At 41.6% G+C, this 27,426-nt stretch overlaps 1 protein-coding gene and 1 long non-coding RNA gene across 4 annotated transcripts in view; one reads left to right on the top strand and one right to left on the bottom strand.

Annotated features, from left to right (window-relative positions):
* The window catches only part of GLI3 (GLI family zinc finger 3), a 206,433-nt gene extending 198,919 nt beyond the window's left edge, over positions 1 to 7,514 (bottom strand). For 2 of the 3 annotated variants that reach the window (XM_071429792.1, XM_071429795.1), the window contains exons 1-2: positions 7,418 to 7,514; positions 7,089 to 7,213 (exon numbers count right to left, since the gene is read on the bottom strand). The gene's annotated coding sequence lies outside the window, so the exon portion shown is untranslated. Of the gene's footprint in view, positions 1 to 6,489; positions 7,028 to 7,088; positions 7,214 to 7,417 lie in introns of those variants that run through there. The other variant, XM_071429793.1, reaches the window with a different exon arrangement.
* Positions 1 to 27,426, top strand: part of LOC139591291 (uncharacterized) — a 258,419-nt gene that overhangs the window by 202,594 nt on the left and 28,399 nt on the right. The window contains exon 3 of the long non-coding RNA XR_011679607.1: positions 18,600 to 18,766. This is a non-coding gene — a long non-coding RNA (uncharacterized lncRNA). The remainder of the gene's footprint in view (positions 1 to 18,599; positions 18,767 to 27,426) is intronic.

Below are 27,426 nucleotides of genomic sequence, written 5' to 3'. Positions count from 1 at the left end.
TCCAAAACAAACTTAAGTAACAGTGCAGTGACTTCCTTTGGAAACACATTTGTTTTATGCAACCTGGAATTTTGCTTCATTCATATGCTCAAGATCTGAAAGGCCAGGCATATTCTTAGAGAACAGGGAGGGAGACAACAGCAAGATTTGCTGTGTGGATAACATAACTCTATGACTTTCTCTGCTGATACTGTTCCTAGGATACTTATGGTGACAATACAGGCTGTTTTTTTCTTTGCCTTCTTGTCTTTGCCTTCTTAGTTTGGTAAAGCAAATTACAAACATTTGTAATGGATGTGCTTTGCACCACAGTCAAGTAAGTAGTCACTACAACTTTAACAGAAAAATGCAGAAATACTCTAATTTCAAGTACTGGAACTCAACATTCCAGTGAAATGACCACTTTCTTCACACTTTTTGTTTTATCTCATCAATTCCAACAGATGAAAGATTCCTTAGAAACAAAACTAGATCTATATATCAATGTCAATCTATACAGGAACTGAGCTCAAGGAAGAATGTATTTAATGTACATCTATTGCAAAGATGTGCCTTCTGTTCCCAACTTATGATATGCAAATGAAAGTAGAAAAGACTGTATTCCATATTTTACAATTAGCATTTTAAAACAAGATCAAAGGAATCAAGTAGAATGTTTTTTGAAAGTGCCATGTTTTGATCCCAGTCCCATTCCTGGAATCCTGTTTATGTCCTCAGCACACTCTCAGGTTAAGGGATGCCTTCATCCAGGATTTCATGTTCTAACCCAACACAGATGTTTTAACATGTAAAAGAGTGAGGAAATCTCCATATATCCAGGAAGAACTTCAAGTGTGAAAGGTACTTTATAAAACTTTATCTTCAGCTTTTAAAGTTTACTTTAGGTTTACACCTGTCTCATAACAGCAGGAAAACTGCACCATGATTCCTTCATGTTTTTGCAACTTGACAAAATGCAACGGCACCACTCTGAATTGCTGCATTACAAATGCACAGTCCACTTCACAATCCACTATCCTTGTTAAAACAGTGTAATCACAGAATTATATAGTTGTATTATTTTCCTAGAAATAGTAAATTGAAGAGCCAAGCAAAACCCCACCAACTACATCCTGACAGTAAAGAATCAGTAGTGCTAGGATTTCATTTTAATATACACGGCTCAGAACAGCGTACTGAACTGACACTAACTTGATCTGTGTTTCTGACTCTTCAGTTTCAGGTATTCATATATCTTATCTAATGAAGGCTTCATTCTCTGGGCAGCTGGATGATGTATTCTTTACACGCAGTTGATTTTCTTGACACTAACAGATTTGTATGCAAAGAAAACAAAGTCTCATACAAAGCAGCAAACACTACTGGGGAAAGTTCAGCTCTAAACCACCAAAAAAAAGGTCTATTGGGTACTTTACCCTGAAGTAAATGTCAGGTACCAAAAAAATACAACAACGTTCTGAGTATCAATAAAAATTTAAAAAAAATATTTTAAGGCCTAATCATTTTAATGATCAGTGTAAAAAATAACTTGACATTTAAGTGGCAACTTCAGCTAGGAAAATTATTCAATCAGATCTCCTTGTAGTGGATTCTGATATTATCAGTTTTGACAGCCAGCAACTATTTAGAGACAAACACATTCTATCCCAATTTCTTTGTCCCTTGTTGTAATCTAAATAACCTTGCAGGGGTTTTTAAAATCAGTGTATTGTCTCATTTCTTATTTTGTTCCTAAAGAGAGAGAAACCAACTCTTCAGATCAGCAGCCAATTTAATACACTTTCAAGGTAAGGCAGGTACAATTTACATCTACAGAGTATACCACAACAAAACCACAGTATGATGCCAGCACAATCTTTAAGAAAGTTTTCCCCTAAATCTCTGAAGAAAGCAGCCTTAAAAGAAAGCAGGGATTAGAGTGAGCTGGAAGGTAGGGAGGGGACTTACCTCAAACCCAGCCAAGCGGAAATCAGAGCAGTAATTCTAGCAGTCGGCAGAGTACACTTTTAGAGCTATAATGGTGTGAAGAAGTGCTGGGCAGCATTGCCTGAAGGCAGCACTAATACACTGCTGACTAATGACTGGGCCATGCGGACAATGAATTTGGGGGTTGAAAACTAACAGAAACCCTGCCGTACCTTGACAAATGGGCTTTCAAAATTTCATTCACTGAATAACCTTTAAGCACAAAATTGGCTCAAGTTCTCTCGGGAATAATATGACACATGTTGTTGGACAATAAGTATTTTCCTTTTTAATTAAAACTATTACACCGAATACATAAACATGATTACAGTGAATAAAATATAAGAGTTTTAACTATTTGGCACCTAGAAAAGACCAGACTCTGAATGTGAGGGGGAAACCATACGATCAGAAGGGTCAACAAATCCTAGGGTTAACCACCTGATTCACTGAAATTCATTCTTGGCAGAATATATTTTCCCTTCTTTGAGACGTAAAGGAGAACAAGAACTTCAAAGGTATGTTTAATGAGCTGCTACAAGCACAATTGGTTAAAAGAGGCTCAGAAATTATGTACTAAAAGCTGCATTGTGCTTAGAATTACAACTGAAAAAGTCTCGTTTTAAAGAGCCCCATAAACCAAATCAAGCCTCTTATAAACTTTGTCACCTTGTGTACTGACAAACACATTAAAACAACAGAATCCCTTTTTAAAGGAGTTCCTTTTTTTCGGCGCAACTCGACTTCTAATTTGAAAACAGCAATTTTGGCTCTTTTTACAGACAGAATGAAATACCTAAAGTGTCCCTAAATTAACAAGTACCACTTGCCATAGACAGCATCGCCCTTAGCAGCTCCTAAAAACTTCAGAAAAGGATCTTAAAACAGGAAGCTTAGTGAGCTCATAAAACTGTTGTTGGAGCCAGGAACACATAGCATATTTAATCTGCAAACTGTGAGAGTCTACAATGATTTCAGCAAGATCTGAGGCATGCCCTCAAGGTTTGCTGGGATCTGGGATTAGGGAGTTGATAAGAACCCTCTACTGCCCATGGACATGTTTTTCTTCTGCAGTTAAACACAAATGCATAGAGACGTTTGACTGCTGCTTGGCGTTACTGCTCAAGTTATATAAAAGCTTTGCAGCTCCTTTTGCTGTCAATATATCAAAGTTTAAAAAAAATCATCAAAGTGTGAAATTTCATTTAAAGTCTGCCAGTCTACAGCTCTATTTCACAGACCTATCAAATAAAAGTGAAGATGAAAAATGCACTGAAAGAACTTGAAAAGTTTGCAGCAGCACCCATGGCCTATTTTTGTTTATTCTGTCTCATTTTATTTGATTTTAAAGTATAACAAATCAATTCCCTTATAAAAATGACAGAGTCTAAAGGGAGGATGTCTATAAAACCTGTGGTTAAAAGACAACTTGAAATCATTATTACAGCTGAACCTTTTGTTGAATAAAAAGCTTCCTCTGTATCCATTTTAGCATTTTAATTGCCTAACAGCAAGTTGGCAGAAAATATCTTGAATATTCCAAAACAACCAGAATTACTACAGAATATGAGTGCCAGAAAAACTAAAGCTTTCTTCAAAGTATTCTTTAACTAGGGATTTACAACAATTGCATAAAGAAGAAAAGCCTGACTTTTAAGGTAATCTACTATAGACTAAAAGCATTAACATTCCATTACTAAGGTTTTCCTGAGGATTTCATGACTCGTTGATTCACTTTTCCTTCAAGTTTGCTTTTTCTTTGTACATTTCTGTCTCCATATAGTGGAACACATGCAACACTGATCATTTAAATGCCTCCTTCCATAACTTGAAATAAACCCTGCTTTAATAGCCCTCAAATTCCTTATTTATCAGGCAAAGATGACTAACTTTTCACTAACACTCTGCAACAAAAAAAATATGCCATTCCTTCCTCTAATATGCAGACTAGAATTCAAACACACTACAGGAGTGCAGGTAATTGAATAGCTTTCCCCAAAACGAGGCAGGAAGTGTAACTGAAACTTTCATGGGTCAATATCAGTGCATACATTAATCTTGTTAAAAATTCGAGTAATCTGCAAGATGAACAAATTATAATGACGTCTCCAAACTTGAGTATTTTGGTTTTTCCAACACTATTCAGAAAAAAAAAAAAATCATTTCTAGCCATTGATACTTTAATTTCTTAGCTACAAACTGTTTTTGTGTTTGAAAACGAACAATCTTTCACAACTGATGATTACGTATAGCAGTAATGACTCTTTCTTGGCCACTGCACACCTTCTCAAGCCAAAAAATGTTACTCCACTTACGCAGGAAAATGCAGGTGATGTCTTTGTTTTGCAGTACTTCTACAGAAAAGCTTTGGAAAACATCATATCCTGCTGAAAACCATATGCTGTTACCAGAATGCAAGAGTGCATTCATTTTGGCACCTTAAGCCACGGTTTTGCTTCCACTGCTGCTTAAAAGAATACACATACACTGAGAGAGTCCTTTTCTTACTCATTCTTCCTACTCATTCAAATTAAATAATCCTGCTTTTAAAGAAATAATTCCCCCGTCCTTAAAATAGCCTGCTCTCATAGTTACTATTATTTATGCTTTTAGAATTGGGCTATACACAAAACTGAAAGTATTTACATACTAGCTAGTTATACCCAAACCTTCCTTATATAAACAAACTCTCAAGAGGCTGCCTACAGTTTACATTGCTAAACTCATTCACCATTACTTTTAATATATATTTCCACGAACTGAAATACAGTGCTGTGAAGATGGCAATTTTTACATTTTAATGTTACAATACTTTTAAAACGCTGCATTTGTCTTCCTTCAAAATAATCATGACATATATAATTAAGAAACTGTCAGATCATTATCAATTTTTAATAAAGGACCTAAATGAAATAATTATAGGAATCAATCAGTGAGGCACCCTCCCAAATTACAATGCAATTGCACAAATATTCAAACTACTTAAGGCCAGTTCTGGTACATTTCAATCCATAATCTCGTTGAACACCACACCAAAAACAATTTTAGAACACAGCAAAACATAGTGATTTCTCACTATTCCAGTGATTTAAACGATTTCAAAACAGATACCTATAGCACAGAGAGACAGAGAGGCAACCGTGCCCTCCTAAAAATGTTTGTTGGTTTAATCAGCCACATGTCTCAAGGCCTCTGGAAAATTTAGCTTCCAAGTTTTTCTGTAGCACGCACACAAAAGAAACGAAGTCTGCACGCCGAAGCTTAAAAAATCATGTTTATTGAGGCTTGGAAATGAAGCGGGAAGTAGCAGGGGCGCGACGAAGAGGAGCATTTTGCCGTGGGTTGCTACTTAATGCTCCTTTAGTGAAGTAGCCTCTAAAACGTGACACTGTGTATCAAACAGACAGCTATCCGTACCTCTGACTAAAAGGCTCTTTGAGATCCGTACAGTCCATCATTTCAAACTGAAGTGGCAGCTGGAAAATGTGGAACAGCTGGCAAGGAGCTGGGAGAAAATGTTTTACATAAATATATCTACATACAAACTGGCAGAAGGCCACGGACACCGTACCCGCAGGACCGGATAAAAACTACGCACCAGAGGGTTAAAAACAAAATTGGGGAGTGAGATGGGGAGCGAGGGGCGTGTGTTTCCTTTTACCTTTTCTCTTCACGTGGTGCGCGGGTTGGGGAGCGGGCGCTAGCAGCTGCGAGCCGGCGGGCCCGTCCGAAGGCGCGGGAATTGTGCCAACACCCCACCGGCTTCACGGGACAATCGGAACCCCGGCGGGCACGCTCTGCTCCCACCCTCCAAAGTTGGGCGGTGCACGGCCGGGCCGCGGTGCCGGCCCGGGGCGGCTCCGAGGAGCTCCCGCGGGGCAGCCGCCCCGCTCCGCCCGCCCGGGCCCGTCCCGCCGCCCCGCTCCCCCGCCTGACGCCGTGCCAGCGGCGGCGCGGAGCGGGCCCAGCGCCGCTCTGCCCGGAGCAGACACGGCCGGCACCCCCGCGCCCCCCTCCCGCGACCCGACCGTCCCCTTCCTCGCCGGGAGAAGCCGGCAGCGAACGATGACCCCCGGGCGCCCCTCCGCCCCGCCAGATGTGACAGCGGATTCTCCCCCGCTCCTCTCGCCTTTCGCTCTGCGAAGTTTGTGCCGGCCTCCCGCCGCACGGGCGTGAAAAGCCCCGGGAGTCGCTCGGGGAGTAGGGGCGAGGAGAAAGAAGGGGGTGGAAATAAAACAGCAGCTGTCGCCCGCACATCGGCAGCTCTGCCGCGGGACGTGCCCGGCCGAGCCCGGCCCGGAGCGGGGACTGCCCCCGCCTCGCCCCGCACCCCGCGCCCTCGGCTCCCGCGCTCCGTGACAGCCATTTTGGGGGTTAGACACCTCGGTCCCCCCTGACCCCCGCCTCCAAGTTAGAGAAGCGGGAAGGGGGCCGGGAGCGGGGCCGGAGCGCTGGCAGACGCCAAGAAAGTGGCCCGGAGTAGAGCCGGGGAACAAAGAACTTCTCGCCCAAGTGGGTACGTACCTGCCGCCGCTGCCGCCGAGCCCCCGCGCTGCCCATGGGCGAGGGCCGGGGCCGCCGGCTCGTCCCCGCTCCGCTCCCCCGCCGCCGCGGCTAGCGGGGCCGGCCCCCGCCGCGGCCGGCGGGCATCCCGCGGGGCAGGGGGACGGGACGGGACACAGGCGGGACGGGGGCGGCAGAGGAGGGCCGGCGGGTGTTGGTGGTGGTTATTTTATCCCTGCCCGCCTCCCGCGGGGAGCAGCCCGCGCCTCTGCCTCCGTGTGGGGGTGTGTGTGCGCGGGTCCGACATCAGTTTCAGTGATCTTGTAATCTGATCCCTTCTGACTCACTCGCACTGACTGACATTTCTGATTTGGTTCAACAAAAAGAACGGGGGGGAGGAGAAAAAGAAGAAAAAGAAGAGAGGGAGCAAAAGGAAAAAAAACCCAAAAAGTATCCCCAAATCCACCGCCTGGTTCCAAACAGTTTTTGTAGGGAAGGGGGAACCCCTCCGTCCCGTCCCGTGCTGCCCGTCCCCTCCAGCCCCGCCACCGCCCCGCATTGTTTTGGCTCGGCGCAGCCAGCGAAGGAGGGGAACAAACACATCGCGCCGAGGTACTCACGTGTCGGAAAAGTTGTCCCTCTCGCTTTTCTCCGGCTCGCGCGCTCCTCTCCGCTGCCTCCTTCAAGTTTTACAGATGTTGCAGGGCTGCTCGTCGTCGCCGCCCCCTCCTCCCAGCGCTGCCCTCTGGATCAGATCAGGGGAAAGGCTCTTTAGGGATAACTCCCGATTCAAACACCCTCCGCTAAACTTTCCCCATTCCCTCCCCTTCCTCTGAGCGGCGGAGAGGGCTCCTCTCTCGTTCCCCCCTTCCCTCCGCCCGTTCGGGACGCGGCTGGCTGCTGCCGGGGCGCGGGTGCCCCGGGCCCGGCGGGGAGCGGGGCCGCTTGCCTGGGGGAGCGGCGGCGGGCTGCGCCCCGGGGTGCGGGTCGGGCCGCGGCCTGCCGGGCTGCGACGCGAGCTCTCGGCATGACACCCCCGCTCCCCCCTTCCTCCTCCTCCTCCTCCTCCTCCTCCTCCCCCGCCATCCCCCCGGCCCGGCCCGGCCCGCCCCGGCGGCGGCCCAAGGGCGGCGACACCCCGCCCACAGCCAGGAGGCAGCGCGGGGCGACGGCGGGCCCCCCCGGAGCGGCCCCTCCGCCTCGGGTCGCGCTTCCTCCCTCTCCCTCCTCTCCCGCTCCATCCTTCAGCTCAGTCTGCATCTGCAGCCCCGTTTCCCGCGCACCGATGCCTCGGACACCCCTTTTTCCCGCCCGCCAAAAATTCAGGGCTTTTGCGGGGGAAAATGTGCCCTTCGCCTGGGTTTTCTCTGTATGCTGCGGCTCTGGGCTCGCGTTTGCTCTGGCGCCGCAGGCTGACTTGACTGAAGGACTTAAGGAAAGTTTCACCTAAGCCATGTGACACCGAAAAATAGCTCTTTTGGTGAAAAAATACAAATGCTTGGGCGAGGGGAAGAGTGGCGGTGATGCCTGCGCCTGCTCCTCCTTACCCAGCCCACCTGCCTGCCTCCCCAGCACCCTGCCAGGCTCCCCTGGCCTTCACCCTATGAAACAGGGCTCTCCACTGCCTCCCTCTTTGGCCCTCATCTCCGTTCTTCCCCCGGGCTCCTTGCGAGCAGGTTTCCCACCGCAGCATGCTGCGGTTCAGAAATAGCAGGAACTAGGGTGCCATTGGTTCCAATATCTCCATCCTTCAGGAAATGATGTGTCCTGACAAGACACCTTGCCTTTTTAAAGTTCTGCAGATTGCCTCCCTGATATCAAAAAAGTCTGAGAAACTGTAAGTTAACATTACCACAATCATTTTCCATCAAGTCACAAGGTGGGACTGGCTCTCGGAAAAAGTATATGTGTGTATGTGTGTGTGTGTGTGTGTGTGTGTGTGTGTGTGTGTATATGTATTGTTGCCATCACAATGTCAGATACTTCATATGCACTTTTGTTCATAACCTGGCTCACAACACACAGCCAAGTAAAAATTTCTTACTGATACCTGCGATTTAGCAAGGTACCCGAGCTCAGGCTGCATTTGGAAAGTCCCCAAAAAATTAGTGGTTCTTGACAAAAAAGGTATGTTTACTGATGGAAATGAAAGACTGGCTTTTGATGCTGTGCATTTCATAAAGCTTCTCTTAGTCTCACTATTGAAAATGTTGATTTTATTACAAAACAAAGCTGCAGGTATTTGTGGTTTGAGGTGACTTGGTCCACGAGTTTTTTAGAAACAAAGAGAAAGCAATCTTACCTGACTCAAAGGGCCACTTCAACCCTAATTTCCTCAGGCTAATTGGCTTGGAGTTGTTTTTCACCTGGAAATCTTTTCTGGGTGCAAGAAGTAGCTTTAGCAAGATGCCTATAATGCATGGATGTCCCTGCTACAGTCAGACTAATTGCTCTGGCAGTCCCAGGGATGCCTTTTTTGTGCAGGTTTTACAGCACCAGGTCAGCACACCCTGACTTTCAAGATAGACACGGTAGTCTGATGCTTTCACACTGACTGAGAGATGCACATTGTTCAAGCTGCCATGCACACACATGCACTGTTGGAGGTGGGCATTGGGGACTGGATGAGAGCCTGTGCTCTGGTGCCATGCCTCCGTAGGCAGGGATTTCACAGTGCACCAAGAGACAAATCTGCCCCTGCTCAGAAGGAGCAGCCCTGGGTTGCCCCAGTGATACTGCTGACATGCATAGTGCTGCACAGGGAAGAGGCATGTGCAACACCAGGATCTGAATACCAATATGAAGAGCTGATATTCTTCCAACTTTTTTATCTTATATGACTTCCTTTTCCAGTCTCATGTTCCCAGGAAAATGTTAGCTGTTTCATGATCTATGATAACAGTGGTGTAGTACCGTGGATGTTTTGTTTTAGCTACATGTACTATATACACCTCCATATGTATGTGCTTTATGTAACATGCGTACCACCCCGATACATATATATGTGCTGGGGGAGTGCTGGAGCACAGAATGATTAGGCAAACCTCAGGTCCCTTTACAGATCTGTTTAAGTGCGATATGATTCCTTCAGCCCATTGTACCCTTCTCTCATTTTCTGCCTATTGCATATTCCTTTCTATTTTATGCAATCAATTTTCTTAAACTCTTTTTTTTTCCTCTTTGTATAATGGAAACACTTAAAAGTAACAGGGGAAATTAACCAGCATCCAAAATGATACTTTGTAAAAGAAACAAATTAATGTGGAAAATCCTGTTTGACTAACCATTTATAATTCAGTGTTGCTGATGTTAAGATACTGCTTTTAATAATAGCTTAAAAGACATTCAAACTGGGGCATGGTTTTAAGTTGAGACTAGGCCTTCAAATCAGTATTCATCTTAGACTTTTTAATTAAGAAGTTATTTCCTCAGAGTTTGGACATCTTGTTACATCATAAAACAACTCCTTTTTTGAGTTTTTGGGGTTTTTTGTTTGTTTGTTTTTAATATTATTCACACCAACTCTGCTCAAGACACATATTTCTAATTTGAGATAAATAACCCGAAACATTTCTCTACACTCAACTCACATTATGACACAAAAAATTATAAAGAGGTGATAGAATGCTTTAAGATTTGCTTATGAAAAATAGCTTTCTGATGCATTTCTGAGCAGTGAAAGTCTTGAGAGAAGGGAAACACAGAAACAATAACTGAAGTTTCTGCCTGTGCCTCTGTCTGCTCAGGCCAAGCAGAAAATAAAAACTGATGGTGAGTGGGTGACATCTGCCATTTGAAATGTGTTGTAAATGTTTCAACACCTTGACAATGAAGAGTGCAAAAGAAGCTTAGAACATTGAAGACCCTTCAGCTTAACAAAATGAAAATGGGCAGCTCTGTTCAGGGAGGTGCCTTTCTTATAATCTTTCATGTATGATTCAGAGGAATCATACTTGAAAGATGCAATGGGAAGACAAAAACTACACATTAATAAAATATAATGATTTTTCCACATGTCTGGATTGCCCCTCCAAGAGAAACTGACCTCTAAGATTTGTCTGTGATGTTTCCCTGCAAGTAGGAATTGGCTCCTGCAGAAGACGTGTTGACCCGTGCCAAAACTCATTTCTCTGACTCCATATGCCACAACCACAGGGCATTTCTGCTGTAAGTTTTATCATGCATAATATGTTTGCATTTCTTCAGCCTACCTTGTCTCCCCACTTCTTCTCAGCCTCTGGCTTGAAAATTTCAGGCCTCCAGGATGTGTGCTTGTCTTCCCTTTTTGCTGCACCTGTTGTTACAGGAAAGCACAATCAGAAGGAGTAGAGACTGTTCACATAAGCTGTATGCAAAAGACCTGATATTCAGTGACACCAAGAGCCAGTCTCCTCACCACTCCCAGTTGCACCACCCTCCACTTTCTCTCCAATCCCAGTGAATGCTCTACACGACACATTCAAGGACCTTAACTGTTGCTGTTTATCCAGATGACATCCACTAGAAGACAAAGCTTTTAAAACAATCCCTTTCTTGCCAGTGGGCAAATACCTTACAATACATTCTATGAAATAGACAGGTCTGCTGTGCTTTCACAGGGGCAACCTCAGGTAAAGCACTGGAATATGGAGCAGTGGCACTGATTTCTGGTCATTTATGCAATATCAATCACAAGAGGACTTGACCAGTGCATCTTTCCCCCACCAATGCATCTCCCTTGTTGCATGGTTGCCTCTTACAGCAGAGAGGTCTCAAGAGGTACCTAGTGGAAGGAAAAGAGGAGTATGAGCTGGTACCATGTTAGAATCCTCAAAGTCTGCAGAAGTTGCAGCTGGGGGCACAAGGAAAGGTTCATGGCTCAAGGTGGAACGTAGAACTGGTGTGTGGAGGCAACCACATTTGGGAAGGATATAAAGGTCAGGGCAAAAACCTTGTCTGCAGTTACTGTCAGGGAATTGGTCTAGAAAAGGCAAATTATGTGGGATCTGAGTAGGGAAAGAACTAATTGTTTGTAATCACTTGGTTTTGAAAGAAATTATAAACTGATGTACCACTACACACTAGTGTAAATTATCCAAATAAACTTTGGATTCTTTCATTATTTGGATTTTTTATTTTAATTATTGCCATTGAAAAAAAATGGAAATTTATCAGCAAATATCCAGATGTCTTAAAGCAGCAACCCTCATTCAAGAGTCTGAGTTTTCTAAAGATGCTTATTGCAGCCTTTCACAGACTTGAAATATGTCATTCCTTCTGGCAGTCCATAGCAAGGAACCTCTATATCTTTCTCCTTCTTCTGCTAGCACTGGGGATATTGCTAGATTTCAGTGGAAAAAGGACTGAGCCCTAGTGATCAAATTTATTTTTCTACTCTAACAGATCATCTTTTGTAGAACATCCTATTTCTCTGAATGTCTAATCTAACTAACCTAGCTATTTATAGCACATATTCATCACTAGTTTTTTTGAATGCCATATAATAAAATTAAACAGATAAAAAAGCAGTAATTTTTTAGCCTCTTCAATCTTGTAAATATGTAAAATTGCATATTTCTTTTTCAAATTCTGTTGTGATTACTGAAGGAAAATTAAGGCTAAGAGCTGAATTTTACACACAGACAAAAAGGAGAATTTTATGCAGAAAATTCTGTACTTTTGGGCTGTCTACACAAGGTCTGAGCTCTCCATCTCTTAAATACTAACTTATTAAAATTATTTTTTAAAAACACTTTTACCCTCCTTGACTTTAGATATATGTTTGCATTAAAACTCTTCATTACTATGACCAATCTTCAGAAGAATATTTTCTTCTTACAGGAAATTAAAATGGTGTTGTTCTGCCTGAGATATTTTGATATATGACCATAAACACACCAAACAAACAAGCAAAGGGAGTTTCCTTTGTTTGCTTTTAAAAGTACCCTGTACATGTTAATTATCAGGCAGGGAGAAGAGCAGAGTGTCTCTAACACACTACATCCAATAAAGACACAAAAATCGTAACATTTCACACAGAATTGGCATAAATAAATAAATAAATAAATAAATAAATAATCTGTTTATCTCCTTTTTTCCATGCTATCTTAAGAAATGAATTTGCTAATGATGGTGATATAATTAGCTAGATCATCATTAACATCCCCTTTAAATGATCTGGGATACTTTCAACCTCTCTCTAGGGAGTTGTCTCAGCTTTTCTCCCAACTGAGTCATTGAGCTACACGTGAAAGGATTTAGCAGCATTTTGTAGGGTATAGTCAGAAGCCATTCTCTGGGAGATATGGTTTATATAGACTGTCCTGGCAGAATTTAAAGCAATTCCTTGAATGAAATACCTTTATCAGAAAAAAAAAAAAAAAGACAGTTTTTTCTAGCATATCCAACCCTATGTTAACATTTCCTAATATAGTTGTGTCAGTTGGGATGGGGGATGGGAAGGGTATCACAGATTTATAAAGGATCCATCAAAATGCCTTTTTTTGTTGGCTGTTGATGCAGTGAATTGGACAGACACATTCTGAGTTGAATTCAGACACTCCCCTAGGAAATGACTAGGTTTTCCCCTAAGTTTTAAATCTACTAGCCAACATTTTAAAGCATGCTCAAATACCATGGAAGGCTTGTAGTCTTCAGACTTTTTGTGAGCCTCTTAAATAATTATTTCAGTAGCTGGTGGATGCTCATTGTTCTAGTCCAAATGCACATACAGTGTCTTTGTTTGCCTTCTTTTTAATGGCAATAGAAAAAAATAGATTAATTGCTTCTATTTCATCCTGGCCTTGTATATCTATAGATACACTGCTTAGTGGGCATTTACAAATGTCTTTTTCATGATATGTTAATGCACTACTACTACACTTCTAGCAGATTGTCCCCAGTTAGAGCTGTCCCAGGTAAGGTGTGACAATAGCGTTTGTAAATCAAGCATCATCCCATGGGCATTAAGGGGCCCCTGAGAACTGCTAGTTTATCCTCTTCACCACCTGGGTGCAGATTCCAATCTAGTCAGGAATCCAGCCAATGTGCTGGCCTTAATCTGTCCTCAGTGGGCATTTGTCCCAACAGAAAAATACACTGCAACGTATTTGATGATATTTAGACAGGAGACATCTGAGATTAACGAATCTAAAGCATGCATTTCTCATCCGTCAAGACATCATATTATGTATCTATCTATATCTGCCTCTCTCAATCTGTTTCACATCTATCTGTCTATACCAGTTGCTGACTTAGTCTCATTCTGACTGGGACATTAAACTGTGCACCCACCAAATGGATCAAATAAAATGCATACACTGCATCCGACAATGTTTTGAAGGGACTGTTGGTGACTGTGTTCCCACCCTTACTCCTGTCATCATGCTCCATACCAGGCTACAATTCAGATAGACACTAAACCTCTAGTACTGGATAAAAAATGCCATGCCAATTCAATATAAAGCTGTTCTGTAGACAGAAAGTCAGGACATCAAGAAGTACAGTCAGGATTTGTACCAGAGGAGATATTTTCTATTCCTCTGCAGTCAGCATTAAAAAAACACACAAGCTCTGGTTAATTTGGCAGAAAGGTGATCAGGAACTTACAGAAGATAAAGTTATTGCTGGTGTGACCCAGCAGCATGCACAGCTCTCATTAATGGTAGAGGACATCAGTTCTATGTGCACATACACATACAAAAATGTTGTCAGAGCCTTTCATTTTCCCTGCAGTTATTTTTCCTTGCATCTCATTTATGTCAGACTATTTGAGTTCTCTCGTTCCCACTTCTGTAATGAAGAACATACACAAAAGCCTGGGAAGAACCGATTAATGGGACATTTGCACTATTTCACAAGAGAGTAATACAAATTATACCTCCTCCCCGTACCCCAAACTGGATGTCTGGGTAACACCTCAGTTGGAGACAAGAAGGAATCTGAGCTTAGGGTCACACAGTCTTGTTCAAAGGGAAGCAAGGCCCTGCTACTTTGGAAGCAGAAAAAAATACCTACACTGATATGCCATAAAACATTTCCCTTTTACCAGGGCTTAATGAGACGCCCTTGCCTATACACATTTAGCAAGACAAGTCAACCAAACATAGGATCCCAGGATAACAACACATCCTAAAATATGCCCCCCTTTCTTGAAACTATTATCATATTTAGTTCTTTGATACTACTTTTTCAATTTCTCAGTCACAAAAATGAAAAAGATAACATACAGTAAACTTGAGCTCTTTCTGTCCAGATTTGAGGTCTTGGACTGAAAGACTAAATAGATCTCAAAAGTACACTGTGCTAGTTATACAAATTGGAAGTTTGGAGAGCAGCCCTATGGATCAAAACCAGCCATCCTTGGCACTGGTCTGGCTGTAATGCTCGCCACTGGTTATCTGGAGTGGTAGCTAACAGTAACTGAACTTTCTGGCTCTTTTCAGGGCTCTTTAGCAAGCCAGGGCATCCAAGGATATGCAAGCCTTAAGTGAAAGCAGATGTCACATTTTCATCGATCATGTCAAATATTAATCGTGCCTTCCAATCCAGTATCAAGGCTCCCAGGTTTCATTGAGGTGGATGCAATTTTTGCCATAGGCTTTAGTGGGCATGAGGGATGTAATTTCAACAGTAAATTCTGAATTTTGCTAGAGTTATCCACATGCTGAAAGTAAATGGTAATCTTCTGTATGTTTACAGGATCTCATCCTAAGTAAACTATTTGGAAAATAAGGGATAGAAAAGCATTTTCCTTAGGAAATTAAGATACTTTGTCAACATGCCTCAAATTTGTCAACAGTTGGCAAGAATATCTAAAGTATATGAGACAAATTTGAAGAGCTATATGCTATTTTGCTTGAACCTAAAAGGTTTCTCTCCTGTAGTGCTCAGGCAAACAAAAAGTCTGTGAATTTTACTTGAATAAACATTGCAGGCCAGTGCTAACTTGTCATTGGTGCTGAAACAGACCAGTAATTGGCCAACTAAGAAAACAGCAGACAAGGAAAACAATGACACATGCTATAATATATAGTCCTGAGTTTTGATCCAGTAAGACAAAGCCAAACACAAGTTTAGAAAAAAATCACCACAGTTTTTAGGCAGGAAATATCTCTTCACAGTCTGTACCCAGCACAGTAAGACCGTGCTCCATCAAAGGCAGTAGAATATTTTGCAATGCAGACCAACCATGGTTTTATGATTAGCATCATCCGTTCAAGTAACCCCCACAAACAGCTATAAGAAAAAGCAAGCTTGCAGAATATCTCAAAGTCAAAAATTAAGCTATTAAAAGTGAGACAAAAATTTTATATGCATTTAGGGGAAACACAATCCAAAAGAAGAATACCAAATACCATAAGTGTGCATCTATCCTATGTTCATTGTAAGTTTTCAATTTTTCCCTTTCAAAAAGTGTATCTATGGTAGATGGATGAGTTCTTACCCTTTTGCTTGATCTATTATTTTACGCTCTCCATTTTATTTGGCCCTTGTGTTTATTTGTTTACTTTATTGAACTATTAAAGTAGACTTAGAAATCAGATTCTTCCTACCTTTCAAAATATTAGTTACTAGGAACACAAACAGGACCAAACCACTTCTATTTTTATGTAGCTTTCTGAATGTATTTGGTGAATGATGAACATGATACCACACAGTACATAATAAAAAATAGAGACATCAAAGTGTTCTAAACCTATGAATTTGACTCTCATACATCATGAGATGTGTTTTAAAAAGATGAAAATTCAACTAAAATGCCACTGAAAGTTCTCAGATCCTTCTGGTTACTCAGATCGTGAAAAGAATGCTGTAGAAATTGAAACTGCACTACACAGAATTTTGCTTTGCACCTGTGAAGGCAGGGAATACACAGTATAAAGCACTATGATAGCTGATGCTCACAGGATTCTGGAATCTGGAGTTTAAACAAAGAGAAATAAGCACTTGCAAAGCCCCACATGACATCATGCAATACCTGAGTTAAGAATTGGAAATCTGAGGACACTGCACAAGGAGAAGTTTTATAAGGCTGAAAGAAAAAGAAGGAAGGCTTTTTATTTTCCCAAATAGGTAAACCAAAGGAAACTCATAAGCAGAAGATGGTAATATGATCAAAAGATGACAGAGAGCTCTACTTATCCTTCACCATTTACAACTTTGTGACTACTCATACTATGACCCAGATATAGATTAAAATCAGCTAATGGGTGGAAAACAGAAAAGCAAAGTAGCAAGATAAAAATTATGTTGGTGAGCAATAAGAGCTTTAAGGAGAACTTGTAGCTGTGATACTGTGTCCACCTAAATAGATAAAAGCATATAAAAGCATTTGGGCAGTGCATTCCACTGTTCAAAAAAGACTAATCTTCACTCATAGCTGTGAGCAGACATCATATCAACTGTACTTTAATGCCCTAAAAGCTCATTGTCCAGTTGAACTTCTCATCTGGATGCCCTTGACAGCCCGTGTGTTGCAATTCATCTCTTCTAAAACAGGTGACTAAGACAGGATGAATCAGTCTTTGGAAATCCAGGGCAAATTAATCTTGCTGACTGTGAGGAAATCATGGGAGGAGGTAAGCATCTGGCTGCCCCAGCACTGTCTGGTGAGACAAATCCCACCTGGACTCTGACCTGCCAGCTCCCTCAGCAGTGCTTCCTTCCATCTGTGGTTTCCTCCTGGCAGCCAGTGACTTCAACTCTGACTTCTGCCTTTGCCTTCTTCACCTTTGCCTGATAGAAGTATCCCATACAATACTTCTGCTATTAAAACATGAAAAAAAAAACCCTACACGTGAAGCTTCCTCAGTAGCACAGACTACTGCAAGCAAATCAAGCCTGTCCTTTGTCTTCTATACTGGTTTCCCAAAGAATCCCAAAGAAGATGAGATTCCTCATGTTACTGTATCTAAAAAATATGCCTAATGCTTTGAGGTGATAACCACATAATAACATCATTCCTCAGACACACTGGAGCCTACCAGAGAGAATCTTGTTTGTATAGGAAACTGGGCTAAGGCAACAGTGAGGAAAAATCTTTACTGTCTTCTGTTCCAACCACAAAGCTGCGAGCTTCTACCTGCCATCTCCATACAGGGAAGAGAAGTACAAACAACTAAAAACAAACAGAAAACCTCCAACTGTCAAGGCAGACCTTCAACATTTGTGTGCAAGAAGACAATGAACAGGGTTTACTCAGCTCTGCAGAGATTGGAGAAGGTATGACTCATGAGCAATATGGAGGACAGAATATTCTGAGGTGGAGTTGAGGAAAACTTAATTTATAGTTATGCCCTCCAAATCCCATTTAGCAGGCCAAAGTGTGATTAATTTGTTCTACCACATTGGGTTGTGTAAGAGGATGTGCTGAGTGCTAATATATGAGCAGTCTAATATCACAGACTGTATCAAACCATTAAAAGTTCCTTTATCCAGAGCCCTGTCTACTTGAGGAGGCTACAGACAGTCAGCAATTTGCTGTGCTCTATGATCTTCAGTGGAATTATATCACTCTCTATATCTGTCCAGAAAGAATAGCAAGGTCCAAAGAACAGGGACTTTATTAAAAAACTCTTGGATCACACATAAATTTTTTCATATTCACCACACAAAGAGCAGCATAACTTTATGGTCTAAATCAGGCAATTTTTATGGAGCAGGGAGACAGTGTGTTGGCTTCAGAGTCACAGATGTATTATACACTTACACATACTCTTCCAGTAGTATAAGCCCAGGTATCAAACCTGGTGATTGATTTGTGTGCTCTGCTCTTTTGACCTGGGTGCAGGTCAGTGGGTCATACTCTGCAGTCCTTATCCAGTTGCTTCTTCGTTGTTTTTTACTGCCTGAGTCTGGCTGACATCAGCGAGAACAGCTGAATAAAAACTTCAAAAACTAGTCCTGTTTGGTCTGCTATCTTTTGAAAAATCTGTTGAGACTTGTGGTAACAAAATAAGGCTGTAGCTTCTCAAGACACTGAATAGCAAAAAAACCAAAATAAGCCTATTCTGCAGAGAAGGACGAGAACTCCTTGCCTCTTCCCAAGCATGAAAAAGAGATGAACTCTGCTACAGGGCCTGTTAGCAGCAAACATGATGCCCTAAGGCTGGAAGAAGCATAGGGACTTACTGAGATGCCTTTCTCCCCAGGGCTGTGCTGGAGGCAGAGGGAGGCTGCTGATGTGAAGACACTTGGCAGAGGGCAAGAGCCATCCTTGCAGGTAGGCCGGCTTCAGGATGGCATGAAGCTTAAGAAATCAAACCAATGCCAGCAAGGTGTGCTCAGTGCAAGGCAGCCCAGCTGGAAGCATCTCCAGGTATGCCTGAGATGGGGCCTTGGTGGGGATCAGTGAGGCAGTGGTGAGTCTGTACGTGATAAAGGCATAAATCACAGGAAAGAGGTTTGCTTTAGAGAAAAGGTAACCAGAGATGAATGTGAAGAAAAATGTCCTTCTCAATTAGTCTTGGATTCCAGTTATGCAGAAAGCTAACCAGAACTGGGAACGAGTAATACGTAGCAGGTACACACTCTCCCAAGGGGGCAGATATTATCCCTACCATAGCTCCTGATTGTTTTCCCCACATTATCAACAGCAACACAGTCTAATCTGAATGGCACGGCCATCAGCTGGCCCATCCCAGTGTCCCAGCCATGTGTGTCAGGGGACACAACCAACTCTTCCAAACAAACCAGTAAAGACAAAACTAGCACTGCACTTTATCTGGAAAACCAACAACACACAGACACCCACATGTTTGTATTCTCACTACCTGCCCCTCTTGAATTTAGGGTCAGACATAGAGAACCTCAGGGTCCCAAGTTTCTCTTGCACTTATTCCCAGGTCAGTTGTGAAGCAGCTACTACTTAGACTCCACTTCATGAGCTGAGAAACCTCTCCTTTCTAAAGAGGATAAGGCCTTTATTTTTTCTTCTTTTTTCCCTTTCCCTTCCCCTCCCCTTTCCCCTCCCCTTTCCAAACATCAAGGTGCCTGACCAAATCTGGGCTTATACAAGAGAACCAGAGGGATTTTCGTAATTCTGAATAAAATATATTAAACAGCATTGTTTTCCTGATAAAGAATATAGAATTGTGGTTTTCATACAAAATCTCGAACGCTGTTACTTCTTTTTTCTTTAGTTTTCAACTGAGACCAAAGTACCACTGTGTTAGTCACAATACTCATTAAGCCATTTACCATTTACCCTATTTCAATGCCAATCTTACTTTGCCTTACTTTTCAAAAAGCTGAAGACTTCACAATATTTCTCATAACTTAAAAAAAAAAAAAATTCCGCTGAGGCAACCCTGATGACAACTAATGGGCTGACAAGAAAAGTAAAATAAATACTTCTTTTTCTGAAACAGTGTTATCCTTCCCCACCATGACCTGTGAGACAGGGATTGCTTTGAAAGTGTCATCTCCCTCATGCTATATAAAGATGTCCTATAGACAAGTTTTCCAAACAATGTCAGGCTGGACATGGTCCACCTTTCATCATATCTCAAATGGATTGCCTCTGAAACACAGGTAGAGTAAATCACCAAATTGACACCCACCTTCCTACATCATTTGCTAAGTTTTTCTTATCATACAGAAATGTTACATCTTTTACTGAAGATTCAAATGTGCAACTGTGTATGGACTCACATATGTGCACAGACAGTAACAGTATTTCTAGTCTAATCCTGGGAAGGTTCCATATACATTTGCAGAGTGCAAATATGATGCAGGGGGGAAGTACTTAAAGAGTTTTAGACAAAAAATCCTGTTAATGCAAGGTTTATCTAAAAGTTTATCTAAATTCCCAAGCTGGCTTTGGGAATGCCAGTCTTAATCTCTTAGTGAATAAGTTTCTAGATTTCTTTTCTCTTCCAACTGAAAAAGGCTAAAATTTCCTTCATAGTGCTCAAAACTTCTCCTTGTTATAATTGTTATTGCATAAAATCCATGAGAACCTGGTTCTTCTCATGTAAATATGTTGCTCTCATTTAGCTTTCCAATGTGAGTGACATATTGAAAGAACAACATTTTTAATTCTCTTATGAGTTGACACTGGGAAGTATTCTTTAAAAACAAGTATGCTTATTTTTCATCATCCTAGAGCACATTCAGAGCAATTCTGCTCATCTCACTGAACTTATCTCAGTGTAAATCTGGTTTCAATGAAGCAGGCTTGAACTAAAACAAATAGGTATTTTTGACCAGTCATTGCCAAGTTAATGTCTTTCATGAGCAAACTCAGAGGGCAAGACTTGCAACCAATGTCAAAGTCATTGCATTTGCTTACATTAGAGATATGTTTTAATCAGAATCTTCTCAAGTGGTGTATTAGCCAGACAGTAGATCAATAAACAACACAGACAAACAAGTATCTTGTTTAGAAGTGTGCAAGTGTTTCTACAGAGGAAGGAGTATGACCATTAGGATGTTTTTTAAACTGTAAACACATCATTACCCAGATGTTTAATTCCCCCCTTAGACTGCACATTAATAAATACAAATAAAAACTTTAAAAACTCTGGTTAGCATTCTTGAGAGCAACTTATCATATTATTATTTTTTCAGGTCCAGGAAATTCTATTTGCATTTCTGCTTCTTCGCTACCACACACCTAATATTTTTGGTCTACTGATCCTCAAAGCTGTGTATCTGCAAATCCCACAGGAGTCAGGGAGTTCCTTGGATTGTTGAAGTCACTTTTTCTACATCTTTAAAAGATGTATCTTGAAATTAATTTTGCTTATCTATGAATGTTTTAATAGCTAGAATGTAATTCTGCCAAAAATACACAGGAAACTGAGTAGAAATTTATTCAGTGTTTACAGGGAACCAACTTCCATTAAGCAACTGATCTTTGTCAGTCCTGACCATAAACAAGTTCACTGTATATGTCCACAGTGTCTGTCTCTTTCCTTCCTCCTGCAATCTGCAGCATAACTGGAGCTTCTAATCCATTCATTTTCCACCCTCTGGATACTTACTGCCCTGGCAGGCTTTGCCCCATCACTTACATTGGGAAAAGCTCTTAAAACCTTGGGGGAAATAACAGGGCTGTTGGGGCCAGACAAGGAAATTCAGCTCCAAGTGCAGAGTTAGGGAAGTGACTGGAAAAGAAAGGGTTTCATTACACAATGATGGAAAGTGTTAGGGGTGGGAGGAAGAGAGAAGACATAAGAGTGGAAGAGAGTCAGATATCTGACTGAAAAACTCAGGAAATATTAAAGAAAAAAAAAGGAGAGAGGTTAGAAATACATCAGCCCACAACTGGCGCTTTCTTAAGTTCATTACAGCAGTGGGAGCTGAATTCAAGATGAAGAAGCTGGTTAATACTGGGGAAGAAAAGGATGATTTTTCATATATTAAAAAAAAAGAAGAAGAAGAAGTAAAAAAGGCAAGCAAATGAAGTGGAAAAGGAATACATATTCTTTTGCTTTGACTCATTTCTTTTGGCTTTGGGCTTTCTTCAGTAGCTATTTGCTCTACCAGGGGCACATCCGTGTGCTATTCCTCTGTGGCTGCACTGGTCCCATTTCCAGCTAGAAACAGACTTGAGGGTGCTGCTCAACCAATGGGAAGAGCTTTGCTGGGGATATGGTCAGGACTGCAGACAGTGATGACCCAGGCAATTAGAATGCATGGAAGCAGCATGCATTTTCTGCAAGCAGGAACCACTTTTCTGAGCATTCTACCACAAAACAACTTTGTACATCATGAAGAGGCTGCCATGGCATCCAGCTGCTACAAGCACTTCAAAAGACCCCATTTTTTTAGACACATGAAACTTCATTGTCCCAACCTCACAGGTTCTGGTTACAGCTTTTTGAGAGGAAAACATACTGACTTCTAAATTTCTACAAATGCTACTATTTCAAATTTCAGTAACTCTCGTTTTTCATATTTTTTTTCCTTTGGCTGTTTAGTGTTCCTTTTGTCATTCTCCCCCCCCACCCTCTCCTTGCATGTTTGGAGATTATCCAAAGAAATTAATTAAACTTGAAGGACATGATATTTGTTTCTTGTTTCAACCTCTTTCCCAGATTCCTTCTGCTGGGCGTTGGCCTTAATTAACAACATTTTTGTTTGAAATCACATACTTAATGATCTCTATGTTCTCACTGTTTTGTTTGGTTTGGGTTTTTCCTATTTCCTTCTTCTGTTTCTTTTTTCCTTTGTTTTGTTTTGTTGTAGTTAAAAAAATTTTAAGTTTATTTATTTGCAAAGACTATACTGTTAGTCCAAAAGAATAGTATCTTTAAGTGGAAAAATAAAAGCCAGGCCAATTTTGTTGCTTCTTTACTGTCTCAGCTTAATAGCTCTGTGGTTTCTATTTTTCTTCTTTCTTTTTGTGTGTGTTTCTAATTCCAGCTGTGCAACACACATCAAACCAGACTGTGGTTACACTTCTTGGTAAACTATGCTACTTAACATTTCATTTAAAAAACAATTAGACTTTCTTCCCCCCAAGAAAACAAAATGAAACTACAATAATATTCTTTCAGTTACATCCACTGATACAGGATAATTGATTTCCGCTGTATGTTTAACAAGTTTTATTCTGTTTTGTTGGCAATACCAAATCTTTTTTTATTTAATTATTTTTTCAAAAGGTAAACTGATTCAATTAGGATAACTTTTCAATGGAAATAGTGAGATGCAGAATAAAGCATTTTCTAAGTTAGTTGAAGGATCTTGTTTGACTTCCCCATAAGAGGAAAACAGCCAGCTTGAAATCAACCATGTTTCATCAATAAAAGGAGAATGGAGCCTAGTGGAATCACTCTGGAGCTCAGCTGCTTGCAAAAACCCCCATTTTATTTCCCACACTAATGTTAAAAAACCGGGGAACTTATTATAAGGATGCTTTTCTCCCCCCTGCCACCAGCCCCCCACCAATAGCCAGCCTCATTGAGCCAAAAACAGCAAACAAAACATTTTTGCAAAAAAAAAATATCTGATTAACTATTTAGAGTTGCGAAATGAAGATAAAATCTTGCAATAGATAATGGATGCGAGGGGATTATAAAATTAATTAAAAGTATTAAAATGTTTAGGGTTGCATTACATCTTGAACAGAAAATAATGTTACACCCTCCTCCTAGGAAGTTTTCTTCCTCAGCACCTCCTTTGTGGTAGGTGGACGATTACACGCTGGTGATGTGCCAGAAACCATTAGAGACAGGTAGCATCCATGAAGGTGACCTACTTGGGCCAGCAACAGGGCAGCGAAGCCAACACTCCTTTCACATCCCTCTTCACATCCTTGCTCTGCCGCTGCACCACGAAAGGGACTACTCTTTTTCAGTGTGTGTGAAGATGGACTTCACAAAAGGACAAGCATAAGGAGAATCAGCCAGCTCAGACACTGCAGTCTGAAGACTCTGAGGTCTGAAAAAGTCCATGACTAATGCCACTAAAGCCCTGCCCACTGTAATAGTTCACAAGAGCAACAACACTGTTTTATGAGACCCAAAACTCATCCTCCTCCCTTTACCACTTGGAGTGAGATAATGTAACCTTGAAACCAACAAGAAACAGTAATTCTACTTGCCATGTTCAAAACCAGAGAGTTTTTAACTACAGGTTTGTGGAGTTCCTACTGAAGCCCTAAAACCCAGGAAAATCTGTTCTTCATTAAGACTTTGGGTTATATGCCATTCATCTGTGTGCATGGCACCCTACTGATAGTGGCTTGTGGGACTGACACACAGAAGAAAACCAGAGTGAAGCCCCTTTAATGCTGCATTTCTCCAGTGGATCTCTTACAGCCTCAAGCTCTAAATCAGTTAAAATGCAGGTATTGCCTCTCATTATTTGTGCCCAGATTGCCCACTGGCACTACTAAGGAGGGGCATGTAGGAAATGCAGGGTATATTGCCTTATCTCATGAATGGAGGTTATGGCACTTCCTTCAAAAAATCATTTTCTTAACCATCAGGAATGACATCTGCTTTTGGTGAGAACAGCATAAGTCAGCTAAAAGATGATGGGGAAACAGCCTCCTGCTTTCACCCCTGAAGTTACTAGGTAATCATTTGTCTCTTATAAAACAGGAATCATATTCCTTTTAAATTTAGATAAGGGAAATGGAACACAGCCAGCAAAAAATGCTAACTGTCCTCCAGCAGACCACAGAAGTCAGAGAGATGCCAGCACTGAAGGAGGCTCGCTTAGGTAGACAGGAAAACAACAGAATTCACACACTTCTCCCTTCCCCAAGTTGTGCAATGGAGAATTACAAAGTCTCTGAAAACATGAGCTAGGAGTGTGTGCAGGACACTCAGAAATGCCTACATAGCGAAACATAAAGCACTGAGTTCTGCAGGGTGGTCAGCCAAAGGGACTTTGTGTTGATGATGCAATATCTGTAACTTGATAATCTGCTTGAGAAATGTGATGAAGAAGTTTCTAGAACTATTTTGATCTGCATTGGAGCCTCCATGTGTACTTGCAGCTGAACCGTTTAAATAAATCCACTTTAGGAAAACAATTTCTTTACTACTTGTGCTTGATGGTTAGCACAAAGCCCATCTCTCCTCTCAAGCTCAGCACTTTGGCTAACAGGCCAAACAGCATTGTTGACAATACAAATTACTGACAAATTCCTTTTACACACCTTGCTAAGGAGATAAGATAAGCCCAGACACAGTGGTGGTGTTTACACTGGTGTGACACTTTGGTATCTCTGGTACCATGTCCTACTCTCTATTCATCTGCCAAAGAGAAGTCACTGGGGGACAGAATGGCACCATGACCATTCTTCACACACAGTAATACTGCTCAGAGTATGAACAGTGGAAGGTGGTTTCCTCTTTTCTCCTGGTGAGACTGGGCCATGGCAGTGGAGGAATATGAGTTGGATGGGGAGAGGAACAAAGTGAAACAAAAGACTTTTGCCTGACTCAGGAGTCAGGAAAATGGGAACTTTTCCTGCTCCAATCCCTGTCTAGACACATTATCATGATCCAAATGGCAGGCATTTAATTCATATTTGGAGCAGGAAGCAGGATTCACTCCTCCTGTGTTAAGGGAAGCCCACCGCAACAAACCCCTTTGCTCTCTCAGCCCTGAAAACTCCTGATCAGACTCAAGGATATCAACCACAAGAGTAGCTTACAACTTGGTGTTGTAAAAAAAACATTACTTCATCAGCACATTAACAAATCAGGCAAGTACACAGTCACCCTCCTTCCCACCCCAGCCCCTCTCCTAAATTCCCACTGGGAACAGATGCCCAAGGCTCCTGGTTCCACCATCAACGTTCTTGTATCACTTACAGCTTTTATGTGGCATTCATGGAATGAGGATAGCTACGGTTCTGGCAAGAAGATTGTATTTTCAATATCTCTCATGATGTTCCATGTAAAGCCGTACCAGCATGTTTTCAGAAGGTAGAAAATAGGTGCAAACACAATAGAAATAATAATCAAGCAAGCTTAAGCAGTGGGGGAAGGAAATGAGCTAATTTCCAAATGCTCAGTGCCCAGTCATGGAGACCAAGGGCAGGTAAACAGGAAAAGAGAGGAAAGAGGAGGTCATTACACCTTTGGCTAGAGAAGTTTCTTGGGGTAGTTGTCTGAAGCAGCTGCTGCACTTATCTTTAAGAGGTGAAAAAAGATGTAGGCTGAAGGACTGTCTGAGAAAGGCCATACCTTGAAGGGGTTGTGGAGTCCATACAGCCAGCTACACAAGTCAGTTGAAACATTGTGGTTGTTAGATGCTTGTTAAGGCTCTTGCTAAATGCAGTTTCATTATTTTAATTTTTTTTTTTTTCATTTTACATTACTGTAAATCTATGTTTTTAATTCTTATTTGAGTTACAAGTGAAATGCATCTTGGCTAGGTATAAAGTTGATTCCTAGCAATTTAACTCATGATATACACAGTGAGAAATGAAAAACTCCCCAATCTCTGCTCCCTCACACTTCATTCCATTTATTTTCATTTGAATAGTAGGGGCTGAAACCTGAAAGAATACAAACTCAGATTTGTTGAATGGGCCAGACTCACTCTGGTTCCTTCATCATTTGCAAAAGTAGAAGTCCATGGGCTGAGAATTCACCAGAAAAACATGCTCCCATCTCAAGGTACAAAAATGGGCTTTTCTCCATACCAAGAGCACCAGGAGTGGCCAGGGGCATATTCCATAAAGAGATTTGGGTTTTTGGTGCCTAGCCATGCAGTACACAGATCAGGCAGCCTGCAGAGAGGGGCTTCATGGGTCATGATCCAATTGTCATGCTTCCCTGCAAAACATATCCTAGGGGTGAAAGTGGAGGATGCTTAGGACACCACAACATCTATGCAGATTAGCACAGGCCCAGCAACATTTAGGCATCTGAAAAGTCTTAAGTCTCTTAATAGATCTTCTCTTAAGCCTTAAAAAGGTGGAGAGGACCAGGGAATCTGAGGAATTAATCAATCAAGTGACTTCAACCAGTAGGAATTTTGGGGGATCCTGGACACTGAAGTCTGGGAAGTGTGGCAATAAGGTGCCAACAATAATATGTGCTCTCTTCCCTCACAGTTCAAGAGAGACACTGGCACAACAAAGTGTAATTTTAATTTCCCTGCTCATGTTTCAGGAAATCTTTGAATTTACAGTTAATTCTCTTTTTTCCTTTGCTGCTTGTATTATTCTCTCCTTATCCCAATAATCCAAAAGTGTTATTTTCTCTCTAATTTGTTCCCACAGATGGCAGGGTAGGGAAATAGAAAACAGAAGTCAGAGACCTTGGGAGTATAATGAAAATGAAATCATGTGTCTCCAGATTAAAAAGAGGAAACGTATTAAACCTTTAAAAGTACAGATTAATCAATTATGTATGCAAAAGAGGACACAAGAATTACAGTCATGAAAAGCAGAAGGAAATTCAGAAGTACAGTATATGCCTCTGGGATCCTCCTGACTCAAATCCAGCAATGGGATGTATTTTCCCTCCATGCATACCCATAAATCCCATGAATGTCAAAGGG

This window comes from Agelaius tricolor, unplaced genomic scaffold (genome assembly GCF_023055355.1).
Source record: "Agelaius tricolor isolate 1412-34295 unplaced genomic scaffold, bAgeTri1.0.p SCAF_6, whole genome shotgun sequence".
In the NCBI taxonomy this organism is placed as follows: domain Eukaryota; kingdom Metazoa; phylum Chordata; class Aves; order Passeriformes; family Icteridae; genus Agelaius; species Agelaius tricolor.
The sequence above is the reverse complement of the archived record's forward strand: the minus strand, read 5'-3'. Positions and strand labels throughout refer to the sequence as shown.